Source organism: Bombina bombina, chromosome 1 (genome assembly GCF_027579735.1).
Source record: "Bombina bombina isolate aBomBom1 chromosome 1, aBomBom1.pri, whole genome shotgun sequence".
Taxonomy (NCBI): domain Eukaryota; kingdom Metazoa; phylum Chordata; class Amphibia; order Anura; family Bombinatoridae; genus Bombina; species Bombina bombina.
In genome coordinates, this window is record NC_069499.1 from 422,698,972 (window position 1) to 422,722,242 (window position 23,271).

The window sequence follows — 23,271 nt, forward strand, 5'->3', positions numbered from 1 at the left end:
AAATTGGGTTTCATGTCCCTTTAAATAATTTAAAAAAAACTAAACTTTACACTTCTATTTTAGACATTTAAACAACTCATTGTAAAAAGTACATTTACATATTTATTCTCAGCCTAACCTTTGCTTTGAATACATCACTAAGTAGCATGTATTTAAAAAAATCCCTTTAACGCATAATGAGATGTTCTTACCATATAACAATATAGCAAGATGTATAACTTGTTTGGTTTGTTTTACATAACTTTTAACAACACAAAAAAGAGGAAGAAAGAAAAATCTCCTAATGAGAATAAACGTTCAGTTTTATTTCAAAATTGCTAAAAATGGTAATTTTTCACAACAACCTAACATTCGGTGTCAATAGATATAAAAATGTGCTTGGTAAAAACACAACAAAACAACAGGTATTCTAAGAAACAAAATGTCTAAGAATAGATTCCTTTTACAGCATGTTTTAAGTTAAGATATTCTGAAAGCAATTGGCTGATATGTGCTGCAAATAAGGAAGTTGTATTGTGGGGATTTCCCCATGGAAGTTCCCAGCTAATGTAACTATTACCCTTACAGACCAGTTTGCTTGCTCATATTTCAAGATCTACATAACCTATTTTACAGTCTACACGGCTTCCAAAGTTTTGTGTGAAGAAACCATTCCTTGAGAACATTATAAAGGTAAAATTCCATATAGATATGTGCAAAATATTTTTCTCTTGTTAATACGTAAAGTTCTACACAGTGTTTTAGAACTGCAGCAACAGTGTTGATAATGTAATATGTATCAGGCCTTAGGAGCTGCGAATAGTTTATGTATCATTTTATGAGAAACTAGTTTATTCATTTTTTTACTTTTGAAAATGATTTTATAGTGTTGCAAGTTAATTAAGTATATAAGTAATATATGTTTGGTATAAATTTGTGTTTGTTTTGTTCTCATCTGGTGTTCATTGTGAAAAAAGGATAAATTAGGAGATTTCCTATAGTGTTTTTTCCCCTCAATGTTTAATATTTTAGACATTTTGATGACTATTTCGTTTTCTCACTTGAATAAAATAACTGACTAAAGAACTAATGTTAGCCATGTAAGGCAATCAGGCATTTCTATTGTAACTTATAGTCAAAATCAATATTGTAAAATTATTTGTAGAAATTCATTTTTCATATAAGGTTCTATTTCAATATATATATATTTTTTTTTCTCTATATATTAAAATATTTCCCCAAACCTTTCCATAGATGGACAGACAGACTTATTTTGTTCAGGGTTAACTGCAAGTTGAAATTTAACCACATCAGATTAATAACGCATAATCACACATTATCTATCAGCTATGTTTTAGTAAATCGATTGTGGATTAGTTTTAGGATAGTTTTCAACAATTTTAGAAACTATTTGAAATGAAAATGTACTATCTGAATGTGGCACTTTGTACTGTTTAATCTTCACTAATAAATTGTCTCAGTGAATTCAGCAGCAATGTTTTCACTGTCAAGTATTGTATTAAATAGTGTTAAATTGTTTTTTGGGTGTGGTGTAAGTAGTTGCACAGTGTTTTATTGTACATACTGATGATGCCATCCACAAATAGTTGTCAATGCTAAACACTTGCTAATGAAAGAATGAAGCATTCACCCATATGTGTACATCATTATAAATGGGGAAAAATGACTATAGTTAGAGAGGATAAACTTGATTGGGGTATAAAGAGGGGTTGGTGCTCCCCCAGCCCCCTTCAAGGAATAACTACAATCAATACATTGAAAACAATCATCAGTATTTAAATATGTGATAATTTATTGAATATTTTACTGAACCTTTCCATGTAAGCAATAGATCATTCATGTTGTGCTTGTAGCCATAATTTAAGGATTACAATCTAACAAAACAAAGGGCCACTGTTACCATCATAAACAGGGGTTGGCATTCAAAGGGTTGAATTTTGCCTTTTTCTGAAAAGAATTGTAAGTTAGAAGAAATTCCAAAACAATATACTATTTTTTGTAATTACTACATTTCTCTAAAATATTTGCAATTGCCTGAAGCCAGTTTTTACACCTGTAACCCTTGTGTTTGCAAACCTCACTGTAGGGCTTCACTAATTATTCATACAATTTCATCCAGAGGGCTGACATTGTTCCCACCAGTATGCGCTCCAGTTTTTTTTTTTACATTTTTAGACCTCCAATAGGACTGGGATCTTTGACTAAACAACATTTCTTTTACATCCTATTTTAAACATTTAACAAAAATACCAAGAACCATTTGAGTTGCATTTAGGAATCCCAAAATATTGAAATTATATTTCTTAATTAAATTCTTTTTGAAGCAGTGGTTTACATTAATATTGAAAAATAGGAATTTTGTTTACTGGTTTATATTTTAAATGTCCATGAGGCTGCTTAACATGTATATAAGAAACACAAAGAAAACAGAGCTATAAAATCATATATACAAAATATTTACTTCCAAATTAAAATGACTAACAATCAGTGAAAGAGTCTATAAAAGACACAAGGAATATAAATATATCTACAATGTAGGAATCACTTGACACCATATATTATTATTGCAGGATCTCTACAAGTAATATGTGTATATAAAATAAATAGCTGCAACAACTATTTGTTATAATTGATAATAATTGATTATGAAAATAGTTGTCAATGAATCTCATGATTGATTTGTTGGTTTGCGATTATTTGGTCTGTGCACGGCACCAGCTGCTTCACTCCAATAAGCTCCTGCACATGGTATTGTGTGTTATGGTTATGCCATTAGCCTAAAGGACGTCTACAGACGTTTACTTTTCACTTTTTCAGGACAGTATAAGTTTACAAATACTCCTGGCTTGTGTGCAATCCAGAATAGGAGCCAGCATTTGGATTGTTTATATTAAATCAGGTGCTTTGAGACTATGCTTTGCATGATATAGTGCAGAGCTTGTTATTTACACCTAACTCTAGATTGATGGGAGTTGTTATTTGAATTGATGTGCACTTTTATCTGTTTGCAAAATTATTAGCGGATTGCTTGGTATCGCTGATTATATGTACTATATAGATACATGTGTATGGCTTTGTCCCATTATTGATATAAAGTCCTTAGCACTTTTGATTTTTTTTATAGATTTTTTTATATTTTTAATAAATTGTGATAATATGTACCAGTTTCAACCTCTATAAATATATATCTGTTATTTTTAGAGAGGACTAGATATTTTTCCCTAGCCTTATAGCTGGTTATTTCCATTGCATATAGATATTTAAGATATTTTTTATGTTAGACTGTAGTCCAGGCTTACTTTGTTGAGAGGCCCCTTGCCAAAGTAGAAAACACTTAGCATTGGTGGATAGTTAACAAAGATAAAATATCCCACTTTGGCAAAACCATACTTATGCATCTCAGACACCTCAACACCATCTGAGCGCCTCCTCTCTTCTGCAGGCAAAATAGCTTGCAAAAAGAGAGCCAGACTCAGCCAGGAGCATGTGGTCATGTTGACATTTTTGCATTTCAATGCAAAATTTCTGAAAGAGTGAATAACAGAATGTTATAAACAGTGATAGTTTACTTTTTCTAGTTCTACCTCTTTTCAAACAGTTTGTGGTTTTGTTTTGCTTAAAATGCGTTCTGCTGCTTAAAAATTAGACAAACAGTTGTGTTAATGTAAAGTTTTAGTCTGAAGTTTATAATTGTATCACTCAGTATGTGGATTTTATTTAAATATAGGAAACAATTATTGATTTTTTTTTATCTGATTAATCGAAAAATAATCGGTCGATTAATCTATTATGAAAATAATCTTTAGTTGCAGCCCTTATAAAATATGTTGAAACAATAAGTCAAATGCAAGACACATTAAATGCTTAGCGATATATATAAAAAGTGCTAAGGAAACGCACTAATTACTGACAGCATGAGTAATGTGCATATTGATACAGGAAATTAAACATACAAAATGTTATTAGCGCATCAAATAGTAAGCATTAAGACAGTACTAAAAGAAGAATGCACTAGGTACTAGCAGCATAAGTTATATACACACTGATGCAGAAAGTAAAACCCTGATGAAGGGGCGAATCCCTGAAACGCGTTGTGGAACTATAATCTGGCCAGGCAAGTGTTGCTATCAACAGCTTTTTAGTTTTTTTTTAGTATCCTATATCTTTTTTTTTTTTTGCTGTTTTTTTTTTTTATCAGATACGCTGTTAGCAATTCAAATTTTTTACTTTCTGCATCAGTATGTATTGATCATCTTTGATCAATACAACCAATTGACAACAATTTTTAAATGGAAGACAGACAGACAGACAGATAGAACCCACCCTAAAAATATTCTTCCATAAAGGTGTCAAGGTTAAAATGTCTTGAATTTTAAATATTTACTGTCAGAAATATATGCATCAATACATTATTGCTATATATTTGCTAGGTCCTACTAATGCTAATGTCAAAACTTAACTACATATGTTCATAAAGGTAATTTATTTCAACCAGTTTATTATTACTGAAATATATTCCAACTAAGGTAAAACAAAGAAAAAAAAGCTCCTGATTTTGCACATTCTTTTTAGCATCCTTTTAAGATTTTGTTTTCCAGTTGAAGCTATGTAAGAGCTATGAACACATAAACAATGTTAAACATAGTTTAATTAAGCATCAAGTGGAAACTGACCTGGTTCAAACTTTTCAAATATGTCTTAGTAATGTAGAATAAATGAGCCAAGAGAATATATTGGGAAATCAAGGAAGTTTGCATATTGCGGTTTAAAAACACTTGCAAATAGGTTTGAGTGAAAGTGTTTATGGTTCCTATAGAGTGCTTCCCTTTTCACACTGGAATGTATTTGGAATATAGGGAAACAATCCAGAGCTTTAATAAAATTATGGCTGAGACATTTTGCTGGGAAAATAGAAAATGTAACATAATAGTCACATTGTGGCTGACTTCCTGGTATATCTGCATGCATTTTTATGAAACGCTTTCATTCTCTGTCTATCTATACAGACAATATGTTGCTAATAATTGTTTTCTGTGTATTTTCTTGCTGCTTTTTAGTCACTTGACAAGATCAATTCTTGACATATTCACAATTAAGTATATAATTATATTTTTGGGGTTAATGTTTGCTTGGAATACATTTTATTGCAACCACCAACAAACATTCTGATATTACATTTTTTTACTTCTGAATATGCTTCATAGATTAAATGTGTAATTTGATTAGCTACTCTGATGTTTACATAATACCAGGACATTTTATGCATGAAATTAGATGCTAAATAATACTTCAATAACGTTTAGTCTCTTTTTACTGATTATTATTATATAGTAAAACAAACTAATCAATCCACTTTTGTAAATCATTTATTGGGGAAATAATATAACTTACATATATTTATGGTATTCCGCTTACCCATATGCAGACAACAGCTAGATAAATAACTCACTACAGCGTATAATTTGAGATAGGATAACTAAAAACAGTGAGATTAACAAAGAGAGGGCATAAAGAATAAGGTCTGTCCCAAACGTGGGCGGATACACTAGCTTACATCTCACGTGATATAGCCTGACACCAGCAGGTGGTGTATTGTACCATATGATGTATCAATATAGTAAAAAGGGTTTTTTTTGCAATGTTGAAGTCTTGAAAATGCTTTTTTGATTTATTTTAGAAAAATGAAGGTTGAAATAATTTTATGATGCATTAGAATATGAGTGGGGAATGTGAGTCTTTTCCATTTCATTAGGAGTATGTTTTTATGGTGTTTTAGAAATTTAGACCATTCCAATACATCAAGAAACCTGGTTATTGTTCGTGTTTTAAAGGGACACTGAACCCAAATTTTTTCTTTCGTGATTCAGATAGAGCATGACATTTTAAACAATTTTCTAATTTACTCCTATTATCACATTTTCTTCAGTCTCTTGGTATCTTTATTTGAAATGCAAGAATGTAAGTTTAGATGCCGGCCCATTTTTGGTGAACAACCTGGGTTGTCCTTTCCGATTGGTGGATAAATTCATCCACCAAAAAAAAAACTGCTGTCCATAGGTCTGAACCAAAAAAAAGCTTAGATACCTTCTGTTTCAAATAAAGATAGCAAGAGAACTAAGAAAAATTGATAATAGGAGTAAATTAGAAACTTGCTTAAAATGTCATGCTCTATCTGAATCACCAAAGAAAAATTTGGGTTCAGTGTCCCTTTAAGTGGTTCTGTCTGCTCCGGTATTCACCATTAAAATTTCAAACATCTTATTGGATGATTTGAGGAATTTCTGAATGTTTAGGTTTTCATGCATGCTCATCTTACTTACTTAAATTTATAATTTTCTGGTTTAATAAACACTTAAAAATATATCTCAAATCACAGTTTTACATGATACATCTTGTACACTAATAAAATACAATAATATAGATATTTATTTGCAATTGCATTTTGGGCATTTTACAAATTCTTATAAAATTAAACAAATGTATGGACGCATTATTTTCACATATTATGAATTTATATTATTTGTTAATTTTAAAATTATTCAAACACATCAATACAAAATCAATTTGATGCCATCATTTTACTTTTGCATTGCCCACATATGAGTGGAACTCCTCCCAAATAAGCATATGCAATAAAGTCTGTTTTCCGGATAATTTATTGTATTTGTAATTTGTGTTGATAAACTAATTCAATTACACATACTTCTAAATCAATGGAATGCATAGAAAAAGAAGTGGAAAATACACAAGCTAAATATATGAAGTTTTCACACTGCAAACTCTGGTAGGTTGGAATGGGGGCCAATTATGGGTACTATCTATAAACAGGTAACAGACCTGTTTGAGAAACTGATTAAACTGAAAATGATTCATATTACCAGGGTAACCCAAACAAAGACACTCATGGAGAAGTTTGGAATCTAGACTTTTTATGTAATAGACTCTGAAAATGGTGCAGGCCAACCAGGTGGACACGAAGCAAAAAGCAAAATAAAATTTTACCAAAATTACCTACAAATGATAATATTCATACTGTAATGTTAGATGAAAATATAACACTAGACATTCCTTTTAGATCCCAGGGGCATGGTCACTTCCTCACAGCTGGTGGTGTGGGGTAGGCTGAGGCCCATATGTCACACCCCTGCCAAGTAGAGGTAAATAGACACCTCTTGTTTGATAGGAGGCAGGAGTATGCTCTTTTAAAAATAGGTCTCTTTTTCTATTAAGGTACAGATCACTATAAAATGACAATAATCTACAGTTACAGCCACTGCAATTTTCAATAAGGATGGGGGGGGGGCTCTATAGAGCCCATTGCCCCCTTGCTTAGCATAGTGTGCCAAGTGGCCCAGTTTCAATGGAACACTAACCTTTTCATGAGTAATAGTTAGCTATTTTAAGATGCAGCTTCCTTATTACTTCTATGAGTTCTACAAGAGACTGAAGATTTATTGTACATGTACATATGGTTGGAATACAAATAAGCAGTCTTTATTTCAAGGAAAATTCTCACTGCAAGTTAAAGCCGGGGGGGTTCATTTTTTCAACTGTCCCGTTTTTCCCGGGACAGTCCCGTTTTTTGTCTTCCTTTCCCTGCATTTTAAATCTGTCCCTTGTTCAATTACATTTGTATTTAGTTTAATAACATTCAGCTAGATTACGAGTTTTCAGCGCTATAGGGAAATTAACGGCCGGAACAAAAGCGGTGTTATTTCACCTCCCTCAAGCGCTGCTATTACAAGTTTACAAAAAGTAGGCTTGTGCAGGTGATATGGTTGCGTTTAGCTCCACACAGCACCGAAAAAAAAGGTTTAGGGGTTAATATATTTATGTAGAGTTAGTGATGTGGGAGGTCAGAGGTTTAAAGGGTAATAATTGAAGTATATTTCGTTGTGGGGGCTTACGGTTTAGTGGTTAATAGGTTTATTATAGCGGTGGTGTGGGCAGACGGCAGATTAGGAGTTAATACATTTATAATAGTGTTTGCGATGCTGGAGGGCCTCGGTTTAGGGGTTAATTGGTAGTTTATGGGTGTTTAGTGTACTTTTTAGCACTTTACTTTTGAGTTTTATGCTACAGCTTTGTAACGTAAAACTCATAACTACTGACTTTAGATGGCGGTACGGATCTTGTCAGTATAGGGTGTACCACTCACTTTTTGGCCTCCCAGGCAAACTTGTAATACCAGCGCTATGGGAGTCCCATTGAAAAGCGACTTTTTATAAAAGTGCGGTACTGACGTTGCATGATGGCCAAAAAGTTGTGCGGTACACCTATACCGACAAGACTTGTAATAGTGGTGTTAGGGAAAAAGCAGCGTTATGAAGCATAATGCTGCTTTTTCACTCATAACACCAAACTCGTAATCTAGCTGATTGTTTGCAGTGCTGTACTCCCACCAAAGAGGCTGCTGTGGCTTTTGATTTTGCTCTATTACCATTACTAGTGTCATTGCTTACAGTATGTTATTTCTGTAGTTTTTTTTTCTCTCTGTTACATTGAAGTTTAGCAGTGTGTAGTCAGGTAATGGGATGCCATTAAATGTGATATATAATACCAGGCAGGATAGAAGGCAAGGGATGAAAAAGCAAGGCACCTCAATAGTTTTGCATTATGTGTAATGAGTAGTATTCTGAGGCTTTAATTTGCAGGGGCTTAGCACATTAGGCTTTTCATGTGCTGGGACTGGTGTTCAGAGAACATACAAAAAAACTCCAGACTTACTGGGGCATTTCTGGGTCTATTAACCAACTGTCCACTATAACTGCAACATCAAAGATCAACAATTAATCTTTACGTTATGAAATTTGATCTACTTTTGAAACTTTCAATAGTGTTTTAGCAAAATTTAAACATGAAAAATAAATCTTTGACATATCTACATATTTTGCTCTCCATTCCAGCAAGCTCAACAAAGTAGCTAGCAGGTTAAACATTTTGAGGTAATATTGTCTAATTTAAGGTTGTGTAATATCTATATAAACTAGGGTACTTTGTGGTCCTGCTTTACAGATTCTGAAGGGTTAAATAATTATTTAACTCTTGCTTCCTTATTTTGGCCAAATATGTGCTTGAGAGTGTGGGAAGAGACGAGGAGCTTGAGGATTTAACCTGCATTAAAGGGCTATAAAGGTGCAAAAAGAGAATGTTCTGATTTGTTACAGTAATATTATTGCACTATTGATTTAATATAACCATGTCTTTAACCTCTGCAAGGGGATTAGACATATAATTAATGAAAGTTCCAGAGAAAGAGAGAAAAACTTGTGGCCAAAGTACTGAAGAATTTTTAGCATTTTTACTTTCACTCCATTTAAATAGAAAGATAGAGTCTTTTTTTTTTTATTTACCTATGAAGACGACATATTTTTGGAATAAAAAAAGCTTTCAACTAGCTATTTATTCACAGAATTATTGTAAATAAAAAAGTAGACAAATATATAAAAATATTGTCACATTCCACAAAAACATGTAGCTTTGGGGGGCGGAGAGAACGGCCGACCATGATGGCCGCAAAGCACTGAGGCTCCGAGTACAGACCGGGTGTCTTAGATGGTAGAGCACCTAATCTGCAGATACAATAACTGCCTACAAGGGGAGAAACATATCTAAAGCCAAGTCGCCTGCATAGAAACTGCCATCCTCATCGCTGCATGACGAAATCAACAGAGCAGCAAGCAGAGAATCCTGAGGCCTGTAAAGGACCGCGGCGCCCATAAGCTCCATGATTGGGCTAAAGAGAATTAAGTAAAGCCCAGCACGAGGGTCCCTTGTCACGAGTACAGGCTCACATCAGATACCGATCATCGGACATATCCGACAGAACATTGTGACCCCTGCTAAAGCTAATAACCGGTAAGGCGCAAATGACGCAGCTATATTAACATCCACACAAGCAAAAGCCTGCCATTTACCATAGCTACAAGCCTGTACACGAAAGCCTTTCACAGGGTTTTGAGGTGACCTCACAAAGCAAGTAAAGGCACAACATAAAACACTCGCTATAAGGCACAACATACTTTTATGAAAAAAGGAAAAGGAGGAAAAATAAAATGGCGCCTCTTTGCAATAAACATATTTCCATTTCTGAAGGTACCTGTATGTATTAAAATTCCATACCTGACTACATGTAATCTTAACCTGTATACCACTATGTGTCCATAATACCAAACTAATAACCTCCAGCTGAGTGTCCTAAAGGCATACCGAATAGATATTTATATATTTAGCCTACTCAGCAGCAAACATCTAAGTGAATTGAGAACTGCATGAGCACATACCATAATCTGATACAGTGAGAGCTCCAAATACTGTAGAACTACTAAATGACAAGAAACTCAGACAATCTTGAAAATTCCTGTTATATTGTATAGTACTCCATTACAGGCTTATCAAACTGTACCCCCACCCCCTTTCCCGTCACACAGTGTGGTGACGGGTCATAACCTAATTGCCTTTTTCCGAGATCGCCCTGTGAGGGCAACATCCCCTGGGGGTACAATATACTACCTTGAGGTCAAGAGGTCTTAATTGGAGCAGCACACCCATTCAGCAATATGTCGCAAAGGAAAAACACAAGACAGGACAAATTGCAGAAATTACCATAGACTACCCAGGGCGCAGTTCACGCCTTTTTCAAACAGGTAGACCAAACACCTAAAAACAAAGATGTGGATTCCTCACAGAATTCTAACGAAGAAGAGCAAGACACTAATTTAGCCACTCCAAACTGCGAACTTGCCACAGCACAAGAACATAATGGTGATGCCCCAATAACATACAAAGCTATGGAAGCCCTGATTGAACATGTTAAATCCTGTATCAAGGATGAATGTGCTGACTTAAAAAAGGAGATCAGTGACTTGAGCCACAGAGTCGACACCTTAGAGGAACATGAATATGTTGTATCGCAAAAACTAGCGAGTCTCTCATCTGGTCAGACAAAGCAACGCCAACTAATTACTGAACTAGACGATAAAATAGATGACTTGGAGTACCGCTCCAGAAGAGGTAATCTCCGATTCCGAGGAATCCCGGAAACAGTCCTAAATAATGAAGTCCAGGACTATCTTCAGGCTTTGTTTGACGAAATTTTAGGTAATAACACAGATGAAAATGTCACCATTCCACTGGATAGAGCACATCGGGCACTGCACCCGAAACCGTTGGACGACTTCCCACCTAGGGACATCATGGTACACTTCCAGAACTACAAACAAAAGGAAGAGATATATAATATAACCAGGAAGAGGCAAGCAATAAGCTTTCAAGGTAAAAAAATCCAGATCTACCAAGACCTTTCCCTCAGAACACTACAAAAGCGAAAGGACTACCAGGCTCTCACTTCTCATCTTCGTGCTCTACATATACCCTACAGATGGGGATTCCCTACATCGGTGATAGTGGTCAGAAATGGGAGGAAAATAGAGTGCACCTCTTTGTCTGAAGTCAACAGGTTTTGTAACCTACTGAATATCTCACAACCTGAAAATGGAGATTCGCACCCATCTCACAGGCAACAAAATGGTCAGAACAGTCCCAAACCCCAGAGGCGACCAGGACCAGATATTCTTTCCAAGCAAAGTAAGCGAAGAAAAGTCCCTCAGACCAATGCTGAAGAAATGGACACAGAAACTCCAGGATGAATAACTATAACTAACCACCTTTTTTTTTTTTTTCCTTTAAGGGTATAATAGCTACAGATTACTGTCTTATAGATCTAGATTTAATACACTTATAAATGTGCCTGCTTTAGAGTCAAAGAGTAAGCACCAAGATAAAAAAGACTAACCTTGCTTTACATCAAAGGACTCAATCCCCCTATCAAACTAGGGTGGACCGGACATTATTGTTTGAAATCAAGTTGTGTTGAAATGTTTTTAGGTTAAAGATGTTTGGTATCCTTTACTCTAGATACCTGTAGGATCTGAATTGCATTGTTATTGTTAGATAAGTAATGTTTGAATAATTGATACCAATGCTAAAATAACTAGTTTATTCTAAGAATGTCTACTAGAGACTCGCACTCTAAATACTGAATACGCCATTGTTACTATATGCATGTATCTCTATTTTAGGGGTATATGGAAGAGGAGGTCGATCTTAGTCCCTAAAATAACCCACCTTATACGGGTGGGTGGCAGACATCTACCCTAGATTATAATACATAGCATTGATTGCACCCCTACACAACACACAGACTATATACTAGACCTTCTATGTCCAACTGGCACTTAGCAGAACAGTATTAAATCCTAATAGAAAGTGGCAAACTAGCATTACCCCTGAAACCAATAGTTAATTGACGAACTAGTAGACGCCGCACAATCTAAACTTCTGATGAATAAATAATAAAGACAGATGCTTATAGACTCTGCCTCATGTCCCCTAAATTTACCCTGTAAGACACTCTAAGAAAAACAGAAAGTTTTACAGCACTACACTTCCGGTGCTACACCAAGGCTACTCATATAAGTGGCTTACACCTCCACACATAAACTCTTTCACCGGAGTCATAGACCTACACTAGGAAGCAGCCACAATATACTCACAATAGCTCTCAAAGACAACCTCAGGACCTCATGAAGGAGTCATTATGCTGCATTTAACTGCTGAGAGATAAAAATCCCTACTAACTACACATAGCACATATACAATATTTTATACAGGAATGACACCCGGTCTGTAAAAAAAGCTCCCAAGTTGTACTTTCTTAATATTGAACATAGATCTTTGTGAGCTAAGTACTTATAAGACCTAGGAACTAGCGTACTTAGCTCTTAACTAAGCAGCATTTTATTCCCTAAATACCTGTTTGCCCTAATACCCGAACCAGCTTACCCTTAAATATCCAAATATCCCAACTAACTTAATCTAGCTTTCTTCCACAACATACCAAAAAATAACCAAGCTTTATATCGACATGACACACTTCACTTGTCGAAAAGTAGGATCACTGCACATTGCAACTCAGAATGTCAAGGGCTTTTTATCGGCGGAGAAGTGCTTCATAGCCTTTCACGATTTTTACAATAGAAAAGTAGAAATTATCATGACTCAAGAAACTCATTTTAAAAAGACGAATGAACCCACACTATCCAAGAGATATTATGACCAACATTTTTGTAGCTCTGGCCCTCAAAGGAAAAACGGGGTAAGCATCTCTTTTAGGCGTAAATTACCTTTTGAACTCCTGCAAAAATTCACAGACAAGGAAGGTAGGATTCTGATCCTGATCGGACTATGCTATGGCACGCCGGTCACCCTAGCCAATATATATGCCCCAAATAAACCCACCGCTCACTTCTATACACCATAGAATCAACAAGATATTAGACATCGCCAAAGGCCCAATTATATTGGGGGGAGACTTTAACTTCCCACTAAACCCGGTACTAGACACTTCCACTGGTAAATCTTATTTGCGCAATAATATAGTGAAGAACAACTGTGCGACCTTACAATCCCTTAACTTGTTTGACACCTGGAGAATAGAGCACACAAATAAAAGAGATTATACCTTCTTTTTCCACCCACATATATTATACCTTCTTTTTCCTACTCCAGACTAGACTATATATATATTCTTTGTAATCAACCATTATTATCAGATCTGGTACACTCAAAATTGTCACACACCTCTTGGTCCGACCACAGCATGATGTCAACTGTATTTAACTGGGGTAGTAAACCGCGTAGTACATTCAACTGGAGACTTAATGACTCTATATTCACTAGTCAAGAAACAGTAGATGAAATTAAAAAACTCTCAGACGAATACTTTACACTAAATAAGCCAGGAGACACGTCGATAGCAAATAACTATTGATAAAACACAACGCTAAACAAAAAAAGATCTATACAACTCAATTCTCCACTTTGACAAATGACCTAGCTACACAGGAGGCTGCCCATAAAGCTGACCCCAAATCCACACTGAAACTCACTAACTTAACTGCAGCAAGAGAAAACTTAAACAAATTTCTTTTGCAAAAAAGCACACATGAGAGCTTTGACTACTAAATCTAAATTTTTTGTGGAAAGCAACAAAGCGAGTCGTTTATTAGCCAGGTTGCTCAAAAAGCAAAAATACTCTACATTTATTGGATCTCTCAGACAACCTACAGGAGAAATCACACGCGCAAATGAGGAGATTACTAACTCTTTTGTCTCTTTCTACGCGAAGTTATATAATATAAAAGATACCGCAAACTCAGATAAGTCGAGAGAGTTAGAAACATATTTAACGAATGTAGATACCCCTTCTCTTACAGAAGAGGACAAACGTCTCTTGGACTCTCCCATAACATTGCGAGATATTACTGCAGTGATTAAATTATTACCCAATGGCAAATCGCCGGGTCCAGACGGGCTTACAGCTAAATTTTATCAACTATTACAAGAGCAAATAAGCCCACATCTCCACTTATTATACACAGATGTTGACCAAGGCAATACTCTCCCTAGTTCACTACTAGAGGCTTTGATCACAGTTGTCCCAAAACCAGGCAAAGGAAAAGACCAGGTAGGTAACTACAGGCCAATATCACTTATAAACATAGACATGAAAATATATGCCAAAATTCTTGCAAATCGGATGAATGCTGTCCTACCTAAAATAATTCACCCGGACCAGGTAGGGTTTATCAGGGGCTGTGAAGCAAGAGATAACACTATACGATTACTGCACTCCCTAAAATATGCTCAAGATAACCATACTCCCCTAATTCTGCTTTCAACAGACGCGGAGAAAGCGTTTGACAGGGTGGACTGGCAATTCATGTGGAACACCCTGTCAAAATTTGGCTTCTCTGACACATTTATCACAGCCCTAGTGCAAGAGTTAAAATAAATAACACTGTCTCTCAAGCCTTCTCAATTTATAATGGGACCCAGCAGGGTTGCCCGCTCTCACCCTTATTATTTGCCCTTACAGTTGAAATATTAGCGATAAAAATTAGGAATAATCCTCATATTCAGGGCTTAGAATTTGGTCCCATCACTCAGAAATGCCTTCAGTTCGCAGGTGACGTGATCCTAACCTTACAATCACCAACAACCACCTTACCTATTTTAATTGAAACACTGGAGAACTATAAACAGGTCTCCAACTTCTCCATTAATATGGAGAAGTCGGGGCTGATCCCAATTAACCTAGCACCGCAAGAAACACGATTTATAACACAGCATATGAAATTCCCTATCACAGACAAACTTAAATACCTAGGGTTAACAATACCAAAAGACACCCATAAATTAATGTCAGATAACTATGTGGCTCTTCAACTGACTGTCAAGAACCTATTGGAGTCTTGGCATAGGCAGGGACACCTATCATGGCTTGGTAGGATGAATACGGTGAAAATGATGATAATATCTAAATACTTATATCTCTTTCAGACACTCCCGATAGCCCTGCCCAACTCCTACCTCAAGACGCAACAAAAGCTAATAAACTCCTTTATCTGGTCATATAAACGCCCCAGAATCGCTCAACGTACCCTTTACCTTAGGAGAGAAGATGGGGGTCTCAACCTTCCCAATATAACTAACTACTATAGAGCAGCACATCTAACTAGAATAGTAGCTTGGAATCACTCACCCCCCTCGACTTTATGGATGCAGACAGAGAGCCAATTAGCCCAAGTTAAACATATGAGGGACTTGCCCTGGCTCCCCAAGGACTCGGGACCCCATATGGTTCTACACAACGACCTCATTAAAGCTACCCTTGAGACATGGGACTATATTATCTCACATACGAAAGGAGTGTCCACAATAATATCCCCCCTGACCCCCCTACTTCGCAATCACTTATTTTTGAAACACAGCCTCTTTACTCATACTAACACCAACAAGCTTTTGCAGAACCTTCCAATATACCTAATCGCTGGCCCCTCTGGGATTAAAGACAGAACCTCACTTAAAGAAGAACTAGGGTCTAGATTTCACAATTGGTTTGCATACCTACAAATTAGACACGCCATCAGCAGAAGTCCACATAAAGCAGACATGATAAGACCTCTAACACCTTTCGAGCAGCTCTGTGCTAACTCTAATATCACCAAAGCACATCTCTCCATGATCCACAAAATCCTCAGAAGTTCTTTCTCTGAGAATCGCCCTACATATCTGGCGAGGTGGACCGAGGAATTGATGAGCGAATTAGATGAGGAAGACTGGAAACAATGTTTTCGGCTCACTCACGCTTCCTCTGTCTCCCTAGCTATATCTGAGCTGAATTATAAAATTATAGCCAGGTGGTATCTAACCCCACAGCGATTATGAGCAATATACCCTACGGCCTCCTCTAGTTGTTGGAGAAGATGCGGGGAAGAGGGTACTATGACCCATATATGGTGGTCCTGCCCAAATCTAACTGAATTTTGGCAACAAGTTGAACAACATATAAACAACACTCTGGGCACAGACATTACCCTTACTCCACAAATTATTCTTCTCAACCACATCCCTAAGATACCTTGTGCTTATCGTAAGAAACTACTTCTCATCATGCTGACTTGTGCTAAGAGATTAATCCCCAGGCTGTGGAAGACGCAAATAACACCTACAATAGCACAATGGAGGTCAGAAATAACCCATACCATTTCCCTAGAGAAGATGCACTACTATCTCCTGGGTAAACAGGACGTGATAATTAATGTCTTATTTATTTGGGAACAGGGTATAAATGGGGATGTCTGAGAGCCCCACACCAACAATATTACTGTTTATGCATTATAAAGCTATACCTATGTCCAATATAGAGTTTATCTAAGCTTACCAATATCTCACTGAGTTGAAAGCTATGTACTATGCTCCCAAGTAAACTAATTGTATAGGGATACTCTCCTTAACCCCTTACCTTAAATCTCCTACCCTTCCCTTTCCCTTAAACCCATCTGGTCCTCCTTACCCACAGGTATTTGTAATCATTGGTATACTGTTCTATGCTTATATTCTTGTAATTTATGTAAACATGTAAGAGTTTAAAACATAAAAAAAAAAAAGTTGGGTCCATACTATAATAATGTCAATTGTATCTGCTAGATATTTCTCTGTTGATTCAAGACATATTTGTTATAATGTAAACCCAATGTACCTAATAAAAAATATTTAAAAAAAAACAAAAAAAAAACATGTAGCTTTCTAACTATAGAAAAAAAATAATCAAAATTTGTTCATTGGCATCATCTGATTCAGCTAAGATGTTGTATCATTTTAAGGTGTTTATCTGCATCTATGTAAAAATAGTGCAATTTTCCCTCCCCTCTCCTGCCAGTCTTTTAGTACCTTATGAATATTATTATTTTTTATTTATTTAGGTTATTTCTGTAGTGTAGAGAATTCCCCTCACCCACCCCACCTTCCCACTAAAAATAATCATCTTTCTGTAGTGTAGGTATCCAACTCCCCCCTCCTAGCCAGTGTAGCCGGTGTAGGCACCCATCCCTCCCTCCCGCTCTCTAGATCATTTTTGCAGTGTAGGGAATTACCCCTCCCCCTTTCCATGATGGGTCACCCACCCGCCTCCCTCCTTCCCTCCCACCCCACCCACGGAGTCCCAGACAGTGGTATTGTCAATGTATCTGCAATCTGGCTTCATATTGAAAGGGAGAATGATTAGTGCTGCCTTACCATATGAAGACAGACACCTTCTATCCCTCAAAGCTGACAGCGGGACTGCAACCTGCGCCACAGTGTTTTCATTGATACACTGTAGGGTTCTAAGATACATTGTCAACACTGTACGCTGGGCAAAGAACTGTATGACTTAGTACCTACGTACAATTGGCGCAAGGGATTAATAATAAAATGTATTAAATAATGAGTTACACATGAAGGATTGCATGTCAGTAAAGTAACACATACAGCTAGATTTCAAAAATGCTTATTACGTTGCCACAAAAGGTCTCGTTAAGGCATGATCATTCTGTAAATTATTGAGGCTCACTTCACCTACCTTTTTCAGCATTTCGTTAGTGGGTATTCCTGCCACTAACAAATACAGCTGTGTTAAAAACAATAATTACAGCTGCAAAACTTCAGAAACACAATTGTTAACAGGTTTTGTAAATCTGTGTAATTATAATATATGTGCATGTCTGTTTTATTAGGGCAAAGTAGTCTCACTGGATAGACCGTGAGATGTCTCAGAAACCTCAGAGAGGCTAATGAGGTGCTGTATTCTACGGCATTATAGAGGTGTGATTGGGATCTCCTTAACCATGTTCAATGATACTGATTTCATATAGACTCTATTGTCCATGTGAAGTATCTTCTATAACGGTTCAGTGTCGCTATTTCAAAACATTTGCTATTGCTATTTTGCTTTCCTATATATTTTTTTTTTAACTCTCCAGGTTTTGATTTGTGCAGAGAGTGTATTTTTTTAGTTTGTTTTGTAATGTTTTAAAGACATTGCTGTGATCCAGACAGTGGAGCTCATTCTATGCAGAGAGATAGAAGAAGTTAAATTAATTATAATGGAGCTTATCTCACTGATTTCATATAGACTCTATTGTCCATGTGAAGTATCTTCTATAACGGTTCAGTGTCGCTATTTCAAAACATTTGCTATTGCTATTTTGCTTTCCTATATATTTTTTTTTTAACTCTCCAGGTTTTGATTTGTGCAGAGAGTGTATTTTTTTAGTTTGTTTTGTAATGTTTTAAAGACATTGCTGTGATCCAGACAGTGGAGCTCATTCTATGCAGAGAGATAGAAGAAGTTAAATTAATTATAATGGAGCTGATCTCACAATTTTTGAGTTACAATGTTGTGGTGAGTTTTTTTTCCAGCAAGATAATAGTTTCACAAACAAATATTACTAAATCTTGGCCAATAACCTCATTAAAGGCATACACCGAAAGAGAAAACCTGATGCTTAGCTTCAGTTACAGGTGTACACAACTTTACTGCTAAAATCAATCCACACACATTCTAAGGACACTGTAATTTCTCTGGCTGGTTGTGTTCTTGCTTCTTTAGATTACATCCCTTCTTAAATTCTTACTGTGGGACAGTGTTTATTGGTCACTCACTGTTCTCTGCCAAAGAATTGTCAAAAGTAAATTCCTTTGGTTATTGCACCATTACAGAGAGCTGTGAGATTTTCTTTCCTAAAAATAATGGAGTACATGATATAAATGTTATTGTTTAATTAAAGGGATACAGAACCCACATTTTTTCTTTCATGATTCATATAGAGCATGCAATTTTAAGCAACTTGCTAATTTACTCCTATTATCATTTTTTTCTTTGTTATCTTTTGGTATCTTAATTTGAAAAAGCAGGGATGTAAGCTTACAACCCAGCCCATCTATGGTTCAGCACCTGGGTAGTGCTTGGTGATTGATGGCTAAATGCAGCCCCCCAATCAGGAAGCGCTATCCAGGGCGCTGAACCAAAGATGGGCTGTCTCATAAGCTTACATTCCTGCTTTTCAAATAAAGATAGCAAGAGAAAAAATAAACATTTATAATAGGAGTAAATTAGAAAGTCGCTTAAAATTGCATGCTCTATCTAAATCATGAAAGAAAAAATTGGGTTCAGTATCCCTTTAAGATTAGGGTCTACAGTAAACAGTTGTCATCATGCATGATATATATTTCTAAAACAAGTGTCTAGTCTCAATGATATGTAAGCAGGCCCGGATTGAGCATTGGACATACCAGGCATTTATCCGTTTTGCGGGGGACGACTCTTTTAGGCCCATCCACCTCTCAATCAGGCCTCATTGCAGACTTTCAGTCTTATGTATGACCTGCATACAGGCTGCTAATATCTCTTGACATGCTCTGTCTAAAAGCAAAAGGTCACATGGGAAAAACTGTTTCTGCTGCTCTGAGAGTATGGGATTTGCTTATAGCTCCAGCAGAATGGCTCTTCAAACAAAAGGATATATCTTGTAAAAAGATAAGGCTGAGCTTCTCAGAGTTACTTATTTTATGAATGTACTATTTAATGCAGGGGTATCAAATCCATTGTATCCGGGGCCACTGGCCAAGTGTTCTTCTCCCATGGGGGCCACTTGAACAGAGTGAGTGCTCTGGAACAGTATATACTGGAAGTGACATTTACCCAAGTAGTAGTGCATGGTAGGAGCTGTAGTCCACAATAGACATACACAGAGTAAATGTATCTTGTGAGTGCCAAGTCAAGTGATCATTCTGGAACTAAATAAAAACTGACATTTATCCAAACAGTGCATAATGGAAGTCTACAATGGGCAAAGCATGTTTGTCTTTATATTTATCTTGTGGGTGCCTATATAGAACATCAACTTGTTACACCTCTTAGAACCCTACAAATGGATGGGGCAAAAGTAATAATTTACCTAATAAGCAAGGGAGGGCCCAATTATACTTTGAGACCACTAATTTAACGCAATGTGCTACTGGAGTTTGTACCGGACAAGCATGCTAAATATTATGTTATGGCTGTTTGTATGTATTAAAAACCCTTTGGCAGTGCTGTGAAGCCCATTTTAAACATTATTATATTAGACACTCTAATGTTATGTGTGCTGTTATGAAATCAACTCTCTTTTTTGTATGAACACAATAAGAACATTTAGGGTAAATATTTTCATATGCAGTGTTCAAATGATATTGCCTACTGCAGTTTATATTAGCAGCTCAACAGACTGCACCTACTGAATTTAACAGCTAAACGTTTATTATACATTTAGTGTTTTTTGCTATGTGGGTCCCGAGCTGTACTTCTACAGTGTGTTTAACCCCTTTGCAGGATTAAACACATAGTAGTGCAGGGTCGATAGTCTTAAAATTGCATGCTCTAACTTATTAGAGCATGAAATTATTTGGCTATTATAGTGCTTTATTTTTATTTTTTTAATCATTTTACTACTACATTATACCATTCATTTTGAGTGTATGGTTAAATAACAAATAGGGGTCTACCTTGATTTAAAATGCACTGGGTTATTTGTGGTTCCAGTCTGGTCCTGTATGTAAGAACAATCAATTAACAGGAATTATGACATATTTGTAATACAATATATATATATATATATATATATATATATAATGTCCAAGTAGAAAGCAGGCACTCACTGGGCTTTGTATAAAAAAATATACAAAGCGGAAGCCAGTGAGATGTCTTTTTAATATCTGTAATAAAGGATATTTTTGTATACAAAGCCCAGTGAGTGCCTGCTTTCTACTTTGACATTCTAATTTCTAATTTCTATTGGCAGTGCACCTTGGCATTTCTCACGAAGGGGGTAAGATTGTGCTGTCCTGTTTGGATTCATGCATAAAAAACAACAGTGACACCCCTCACCACATAACATAAACAAAAAGTTAAAACTAGGTAAACGTAAGACTAAACTTTCTGAGACATACTACAATAATTCATAGATGTTTAATCATGGTAACATTAAAATTTATCAAGCCCCGAAAAAATGCGCCTAAAAACTCGCGATTATTTTTGCAATAGTTTGCAATAGTTAATCATGGTCACTGATGTAAGAGCCCTAGGATTCAGAGCAGCAAGCATCATAAATATAATTCAGATTCCAGCTAATAGGAGCCAATAGTAGGGAAAAAACACCCTCATATAGTGGTATATTGTTCAACAAAAAACTATCCAACCTGCAGCTCAATACCTGCTAACCATAGCATAACAACCACATTCATAGTGTTGCAAGGTCAATACATCCAGAACATCGCATAAACTGTAGCTTAAATAACTAATCAAGAGTGTCAGGAGTAATCATTAACACAAACTAAGTCCGATTACAGTGTTACCAATCAAATAGTTGCAAAACATAGCCACGGTGCACCCCACCAACATCATAGCTCGTAGGGACTCAATCACATTTTATCAAACAATTTCCCAGACCAGTCTAGTAATAGTCCGTAAGAACTAAAAATGCACGCCATATATCCGACACACCGATGCATAAGCATAATTTACTACCCACTTGCGTAACCAATACACAACACATAAAGTCTATGTCAGTCTGCCTTTTAGTCAGAGCTAGTAATACTACAAGAATCAATATAGATGAAACACCACTATACTTAAAGGGCCATGATACCCAAATGTTGAAACACTTGAAAGTGATGCAGCATAGCTGTAAAAAGCTGACAGGAAAATATCACCTGAACATTTCTATGTAAAAAAAGAAAGATATTTTACCTCAAAAATTCCTCAGTAGCCACATCCCATTGTAAAGGACTTCTAAGCAGTAAATCAGAATGTCTGTCCAGGGGCAGTGAAAGAAGCGAGCTTTCGTGTACTCTAATCTTATTTCCCTATTAAGTTTTAGGAAGTTTACTATGAAATCTCATGAGAGTTAAGTGAAATCTCATGAGATCACAGTAAAAGAGTTCATGACCACTGTTGATGCTGATTGGCTGCTGTTCATTTCATTTTTTTTTTTTTTTTTACCTGCAGCTGGGCAGCAGCTGAGTATAACTTTTTACACAGCAATTACTCTGCTGAGCTGAGGAGATTGTGAGGTTAAATAGCTTCCTTTTTTACATAGAGATGCTCAGGTGATATTTTCCTGTCAGCTTTTTACAGTTATACTGCATCAGTTTCAAGTGATTTAGCATATGAGTATTATGTCCCTTTAAAAGAGATCATTACGATCAGAAGGTTCATGACGGCATTACAGCCGTGCTCCCAAGAAACAGGCCTTGTAAACCTGAGGTCGAAGGCCTAACTCACTCTTTTTAAATAGACCCAGGTGCCTAGATTGGACCTGGTCAGCTGTCAGTTGTAAACCAATAGGACATCAGCCTTACCGCACAGGAATTAAAAAGCAAACTTATGAGACATTGCTACAACCTGGTAGACATACTGACATACCAAAACTCATCAGATCACCACTTTGTAAGAACATTTTCTCCCAAAGCCTATACTACACCGCAATAAGAGGCAAAGCACTACACACAGGTCTCTTCATGGTATATTAATACTAGTGACACTTATCTTAGCCATTAAAGAGCCACATAATCGCAGATACCGCACTTAAGTCTATAGGTTAACTGAGGAACGAGAGGGATACCAAACTTAATAGAAATGTACTCCTATTCACACTAACCAACATAGAATATGAAACAGGAAAGTAAGGGCTCCATCTGAGAACCGGCAGACCACCCATAAGCACCAGAGCTGCGGGAAAATGTACCTCATAACGCGTCAATATTGAAGAATAATTGGCCTTTGGTCAGAGGAGACAAGTCTCTACCATTCAGTGACACTGCACCACCAAGGCTGGACCACAGAAGTGG

At 36.3% G+C, this 23,271-nt stretch overlaps 1 protein-coding gene across 3 annotated transcripts in view; it reads left to right on the plus strand.

The window, feature by feature from the left end:
* Window positions 1-540: 540 nt before the first annotated feature.
* The window catches only part of TANK (TRAF family member associated NFKB activator), a 188,255-nt gene continuing 165,524 nt past the window's right edge, over window positions 541-23,271 (plus strand). For all 3 annotated transcript variants that reach the window (XM_053698361.1, XM_053698364.1, XM_053698363.1), the window contains exon 1: window positions 541-672. The gene's annotated coding sequence lies outside the window, so the exon portion shown is untranslated. The remainder of the gene's footprint in view (window positions 673-23,271) is intronic.